This window comes from Cryptotermes secundus, unplaced genomic scaffold (genome assembly GCF_002891405.2).
Source record: "Cryptotermes secundus unplaced genomic scaffold, Csec_1.0 scaffold724, whole genome shotgun sequence".
Lineage (NCBI taxonomy): Eukaryota > Metazoa > Arthropoda > Insecta > Blattodea > Kalotermitidae > Cryptotermes > Cryptotermes secundus.
This window is the reverse complement of record NW_019727403.1, coordinates 93,801-101,510: the sequence shown is the minus strand read 5'-3', so window position 1 is coordinate 101,510 and position 7,710 is coordinate 93,801.

Sequence of the window (7,710 nt, the reverse complement as noted above, 5' to 3'; positions counted from 1 at the left end):
AATGGGGAAAATCACTCACTGGCAGACAGTTTCAGCAACAAGGATTGGTCATTGAAAATGGCTTACCTCACAGATATATTTGAGAAACTAAATATCCTCAACACTTCACTTCAAGGGAATGAGGCAACTGTACTTTCTTGGAATGACAAAGTGAAGGAATTCGTGAGAAAATTAGCGCTCTGGAGAAACAATATGGAAAGTGACACTCTAGACATGTCCCCTACTCTGGTGTCAATGGTACAAGACACTGATAATCCAGTGCTTCCAATGGACATAAAAAGCTGCCTACTTGATCATCTCATAATGTTGAAAGTTCATTTCGAAAAATACTTTTACAATGATTTTAATAAATTTAATTGGATTAAAAATCCATTCGAAAAATGCTCCTGGGCCATCATCTCTGAAGGTAAATGAGCAAGAACAACTTATCGATCTCACTAGCGATACTTCATTAAAAAGTAAATTTAAGGAATTGTCTCTGTTGGAGTTCTGGATACATATTGCCAAGGAATTGTCAACTTTGAGGCAAAAGGCACTGAAGATCCAGATTCCTTTCGCAACAACTTACTTATGCAAGACAGGCTTTTCTGCTTTGGCTGGTATAAAGTCAAGGTATCGTTCAAGGCTAAATATTGTTAAAGAAGTTAGAGTGGCCATTTCTGATATTACACCACGTTTTGATAAACTTTGTTCTCAAAAGCAGGCCCATCCATCACACCGAAGTTTGACATTTAAATGTTAGATTTTCTTTGTAGAAATAATTAAATAATTGTTAGTTAAATATCGTTTCATTTAAATACATATTTTGGTTAATTGCAAGTATTAAAACTAATTTTGATTGTAGGCCTAATATTGTGATACTTTAATTTTGAGTAAGAAAACTGCTAAATAGTATGTAGAAAAACACAAAATAAACTGAATGAAACGTCAAACATACCATGACTTCTATTTTGATAAAAAAAAAACGGGCTGGGGGCCTGAGAGTATTTTCTCTTGTCAAGGGGTCTCAGAGGTAAAAAGTTTGAGAACCACTGGTCTACACGATATTTCTTCTTTCTTTTATTTGTCTTTGTCTTGTTTCTTTTTTGTACTTTTGCTTGCTTAGTCATTGAATAATATTCGTTTGGGGGAACACGAACTACGGAAAGAATTGAACTGACTTCAATATACGTGTACATAGCGGGACCCGTGATTTATTTTTATAACATCTGGCGTAATTCATGAGGTCATTCGTTCAAACATTATATCAGCATGGGTCTTATTCTCAACGGTTTCGAGATAATGGATATTTTAAATGTAGATTGACTCGAAGTAATTTGTTAAAGTACTTTATTGGGAAAGGGATAATAAGTTCACATTGTTCAGTTTACGTAAAAATTGTTCGAAGAGTTAGCCATTAACTTGATTGCACAGTATGGTTCGTTCCAACAGAGAACACGTATTGTGAAGAACTGTAGCGTTACTAACATGTACTGAGGCATCAACAATTCGCTGAAGTAGTTCATTTATTTTGTCCACCTCACGTCCATGTCCCAAAATGTCCCATACATGATAAGATAAAGGACTAAGATCCGATGAACCCGTGGCCAATTTAGCATACCGCCGTACAGCCAGGTAATTGTTCTTTCAGATTAATCTTGACGTCCTTAAGGGAATCTGAGGGGCTCCACTATACTGGCAGTACATCTGTAAGAGGGTTCGGAGAGGAAGTTCTCTAAGAAGGTCGGCAGTTAAGTTCGCTCTATTTCAAATACCAGTAGCTTCGAAACAGTTGAGAATAGGACCCTTATTGGTGTAACATTTTTCACTCAGAATGAGATCATAAGTTTATGATATAAATTATGTAAAATTAAGAAATAAATATTCCTTAAAAGTGTCCAACATTTGCCTTCAGAAAATATTATCCTGCATCGAAGTTCATTCTTCGCAGAAAGCAGAATAGAAGAGTTAAAATTAATCTAATGAATTCTCGTATATACGTAAATATTTAGAGTGAGCCGAACTTCTGATAAATTCAAATGCACAATTTAATATTTTGGTCGTCAAATTTTATTTATGTTCCACGCACTGCAGACTCTCACTTTCTGCTCACTTCTGCCAAGAAGGTACCATCCGGAGTTTCTTTGACCCTGTTTTGCATCTCGACAGCGGAGTTACGTGGGGCGATGCCAAGATCGAATAATGAATTGCTTTCTTCAGATAAGAATGCAAACACCAACAGTTGAAAGTGCCAATAACGTTTTCTTCCAGAAGCTGTTGTCTGTCATTCCACTTTGCATTCCGGAATTCAATTATTCATTCTTATATTTTATAACATCTGTGATATTATAATATTGTCACGCAAAAAGGAATTTATTGGACGTCTCTTTTACATTTACACTTGATTACAACAGCTCACACATTGAATTCCTTTTTGATGTAGGTTGAAAAATCATTACAGAAGAGACATTCAGTATGAGTGACATAGATGTCAGTTTGAATAACGCAGAAATAATATTACTTTTCCTACTGTATATACTGCAGCACCTGAAGATTTTACTAACAGAAAAAAAGAAGAAAGCAGTCTGCTTTTACCGTTCTCACGGTCTTGTCGCTTGCAGATTTCTTATACTTTTTCTTCTACCCTGAAGATGGAGGCGATACATTCCTCCGAAACGTCGGTTAACACCACTTATACACGGTGCCAAATCCCAGAAGACTGCTTTCTTCATAGTCACCGCCGTGAAAGCCTCAAATCTTACATAGAAAAAAAGAAGTTTGCTCTATCTTCCTTTTCACATTTAATTCGTTTTATTTTAATTAAACTGTAAAATAATGGACTGCCTTAATATATTTCCTTATTTTACTCTAAGCGAATGCTCATTAAGACAAACCGGAGAAAAGATCAGATCATTGTAAGAGACCATAGAGTTCAACCTCAGGATCTTCAGAATGAAAGTTGTTTGCACTGGTCGAATGAATGTTTAGCAGTAGGTAAACTTGTGGGATAGCCCGTAAGTAAACTATATCCTAATACCAAAGCACGATCTTCAGGCACACGACTTACTAATATTTGATTGCGCAGTTCGTGAGAGATTTACACTGTTCAAAGCTGCAATTTCTTCCTGCAAGAACTTGGGCTTGATATTGTGTCTGGTATGAACATAAACGGCTAAGCCGTCTTAGTTCGGGATCTTGTGGTCACGAGGATCATGAAATAGAAACATTTACTTTAAAATATATTTTCTCGAATTATCCAGTTGTATTTTCCTTCACAAAAAAAAGAAACTCTGTGGCCTTTAGTCCGCAAGCGAACTGTACAGACCGAGATGCCGCCGTTTTTAGGCGAAGTTAGCGCGAACTTTTTTTGATAGAGGGTGTCGGGTGGTCAGCGCAACGGATCCCCACGTCCGTTAAGCTCGGTTTTCTAGACCGGAGCCGCTATTTCCTTGAAATTGCTACTCAGTTATCCTCAAGAGGCCGAGTGGACCCTGTTCCACATCCACTACTTCTAGAAAATCTGGTAATGTCGAGAATCGAACCCGGAACCCCTGGATCTGTAGGCAGGAACTCTGACAAATAGACCACGGAGACAGTCATTTTCCTTCACTGCAGTATTAATTGCTTAGTTCATGTTAGAGTAATTGTAAATTATATCAAACATTCATACAACGCGATTTATATAGTCTACAAAGCCTATTCTCATAGTTACTGAAGTGAGTAGAAAGTTGAGTGTTGTACCAGTATAACAAAGTAGGCTATATTAACGTACATTTTTCCTTTCGTTATTCAATATTCCTATGTTATATCAAAATTGCTGGGGTCCTCAAACTTCGCAAGAACGTTGAATGTAAAGCTTATAAAATTCTTTTCTTTCCTCGTGACTAGTTATTTAATTTATTTTTCGTTTCTGAACTCGAAGGGCATGACTTTCCTGTGAAGCCAACGAACGTTGGTTCTGTTGGCACGAGTTCTAACGCTTGAGTCAGTTTCTGGTCACGTTCAGTCGGCGTCACCAAACCTTACAGGAACCTAATGTGAAGCAGATTAGAAGCAAAGAGATGCTAGACGGACTCATCGAGACTACCAATGAATACCATGAGAGCTCCACAGCTCAGAGTAGAGAGCGTCTTCTTGTTGCTGGAACAGTTCTTCCGACAGCTGGGCTTCACTCTCTGAATTACTGATGTGTTCTTATGGAAAAGTGGACCGCTTCTCTACAGTTGCTATGAGGCGAACCGAATTTGTGATGACACATACACATTCTTCTCTAATTGCTTTTAGTGTAAAGAATTGAAATTATAATAGCAAAGTTCTGGAAGAAACTTCAAATTTCCGTCATAAAATGTAGAGATGACAGAGTGTCAATATATGAGCACTTGGGGAGGCATGAATTCAGGCGAATGAGAGCATCACGCCACTTCATCTCTTGAAAAATAGATGGAAAACATCTACCTACGATCTCTACTCCCTCATGGGTGCGAATCATTTCTTTGCGGGAAAAGGACACTATTCTACAAACAAGACTAGCCCTAAATTATAGGGCCTTTTGACAAAAGAAAGACATCTACGACAAATCCGAAGTTAAATTGCTGATAACAACACTGGATTCTGTTAGTGCTACTTCATGTTTTGATGCCTAATTTATGTTCCGTGTGGAATACAAAAATCTCGTCTTTTATGTAAAAGAAATGGATCATTTTGAAGAACTCTTCGAAACTGATCACTCGCATAGGCGTCGTTTTAATTTTTGTGAAAGAAAACAGCATATAGATGCAGCAGGGAACTACTTCATGTCACTGCTCGAGTGATGTTTCCGCTGATGGTGTGAGGATTAGTTTTAGGCGTCTCGAAATACTGCTTCTGTCAGTTACTGGCTGAATCATAGGAGATCTCTCGGAAGTACGCCAATGCATGACGCTATCATTATGCCACGAGCCTGTATCTATAACTTCCTGTCACCAAATCCTTAATGTCATAACGTAAGGCAGATGAGGAGAAATGGAAGCTTACACATTAGCACAAAAACAACAAACACGTGTTTATTCATGTAATGACTTTCGGAAATCCACGCTGAAAACTTCATTCTTACATATTACAATATCCTGCAACTAAGATATTTAAAACACCACCTGATATTGGGTGGCTTTTGGATTATTAAACGACTTATCCAGTGACACGCACAGAACGGGAGACAAAGGCGCTTACCTCAACCTTCGAAACCTTACACATTGTGTTGTAAGTTGAACAGTGGACAAGATGTGGCACTGATATCAAAGTTTGCTTTTCCGGTTGAAGTTAATGAAGAGTATAATAATGATGTCCATTCTCGTTGTTATTGAAGCTCACTGGTCGCTGATTTTGCTTTGTATGCGGCTTCATAATAACAAATAATTGTGCCAGTACTGCGAAACCAATTAACACCACTTTGAGTCACTACGAGTATAGCTGCACTTCGACTGCTGCACTCAGCTTACACTGAACTCACTTGCACTGTTCAGAGGTAACATTCGAAAGGCGATCCGAAAGACAACTTCGTAATCAGTTTTAATTTAGGAGGACTGTTTTATTTCTAATCATTTTTCGCTTTTCCATCATTGCATAAACTTTGCTTCGGACACGCTTCAATGACTTCACGTTGTGAGAAATCCAAGCATTTTCTTTTCAAATTGAAAATTTCATTCCTCGTCAAATATGTTTTTTTGCTTTGATATGTTATTACAACCATGAATTTGATCTCTATCAACCGTTCGCTCTAGAGCTAAAATACTTTGTTGTCTCAAGTTGTAAAAGGAATTTCAAGCCGAATAAAATAACAAACCACCAGAACGAGATGTGGCATGCATTTGCATCAAGTATTTTAATTAACTACCTATAAGAACAATATCTGGCAGCAAAAATATTTGTTCCACATAACAGATTGTATAATCCGTGAGCCTATAAGTTCTTCATCTTTACTGTTTGCATCCTGTTGCATACCTTTAAGGTTATGAATGTAGCCCACAAAACAGCAGTCTGTGAGTAAATAAGAACAATATTAATGTGTTGATCAAACAATTCAGTAAGAACGGTATATATTCATATAAACCACCCGAAGATGATCACTTTGTTTGAAACATGCAGTGGTACGTACAGCAGAAGCAAATATTAAGACTTTGTAGCCTCATTTGCGCGTAGACTGCTGTTTGACTGTCACGTTAGTGCATCTGTAGGTCTAACTTTGTGTTCGTCTGGCCGCCTTGAAGTGTGGACACCGGGGTTTAAATCTGTTTTACTATTGGTCGAAAAAGTGGAACCTGCTCTCCTTTAAACAGCTTGAAGTTCCTGTCAGAATTGGGTGAAAATATCTGTTTTGCGTTTTCAGTATCTCAGATGGTAAGATGCTTGGAAAGCATGTGAAAATAAACATAGAAGAACCTGCTTTGAGGGACTGAAGAAAATCAAAAAATCTCAGTGATGATAGCCAGTGTACTAGCTGAGATTTGAACTTAGTACCTCTCGAATATAAGTTTAGCGTTGTGACTACTTAAAATGCTAGGTGGGCACACAATTGTATTCGTATATAATTCGTATTCACAGTAAAAGCCGAAAGCATTCTGAGTCATAGGCCCATTGGCGAGGCTGTGCTGCTACACGCCTCCGGGTATTGATCAAAAAGTGAACGGTACAAACATATATTGAACTGGTCTTTTCACGTCCGTTTCACTTACTAAGAAAAAGAAAACAACTAAAATCAAGAAAATATTTTGAAACTCGTGACCTGTATATGGAAGGACAATGTATTTATGTTAGATCAGTAAAGGCACCGGCTGTTTTCGAGAATACTGTCTCCTGTCTTATTGTGTTCGTGTAAAGTAGGCATACAGTTCACTTTTTGAGTTATGGGGTTGCCTTCAAAAGTCAATTTATTCCGTGAAAATAAACATAAGTGTCCAATAAGCAAATATGGTAGGTCATTCTCTCGCTACAGAAATACAGGATGTTGAAGAAAGGGGTTTCAGACATATCAGTGCTTACATGTACTCACTGGTTAGAGTCCATATACATGGTTTACAGCTGCAAATTTACTCTATACATGTTTAAATGCAAGTGAGTTAATATACACATTTAAGAGAAGTCGCAGAATTGCTGAGTGCCTATATATTTTGCGCCATATTTTGTAATTGGCCGCGTCATCGCTCAAGCGGTTAGTCGCTGGCTTCCCACCGCGTCTGCCCGGGTTTGATCCCGGGTCTGGTCAAGTGGGATTTGTGGTGAACAAAGTGTGGCTGGGGCAGGTTTTCTCCGAGTACTTCGGTTTCCCCTGCCAATCTTCATTCCACCAATTGCTCCACAATCACCCTCACCTATCATCTGGGGCTGGTACATTAGGCCAGAAGTGGCCGCAGTACAAGGGGCTTAGTCCCACCCCACTAGCATTAAAAAGGATCTATTTTTTATTTGGGGTCATTTAATGTGACAACCATTCGTGCTGTAGGTCTCCAGTTCATCATAAAGAATAAATATTTTCCGGGCTATGTGCTTTGTAATGGAACATGCCTTCCACGCGCACATCAACATGAAGTTACGTCCATTTGCCCCTTTCGAGTTTACACACGGGAAGTCTAAGAAAGTTCGTTATATATACAAATATGTGCCGGTCTCTAGAAGAACTGCAACATAAACATTGTAAACGGCCGCTTCCCTTCCGAATGAAATTTCAGATTTTTCTCTTTAAACATTCCTGGGTCT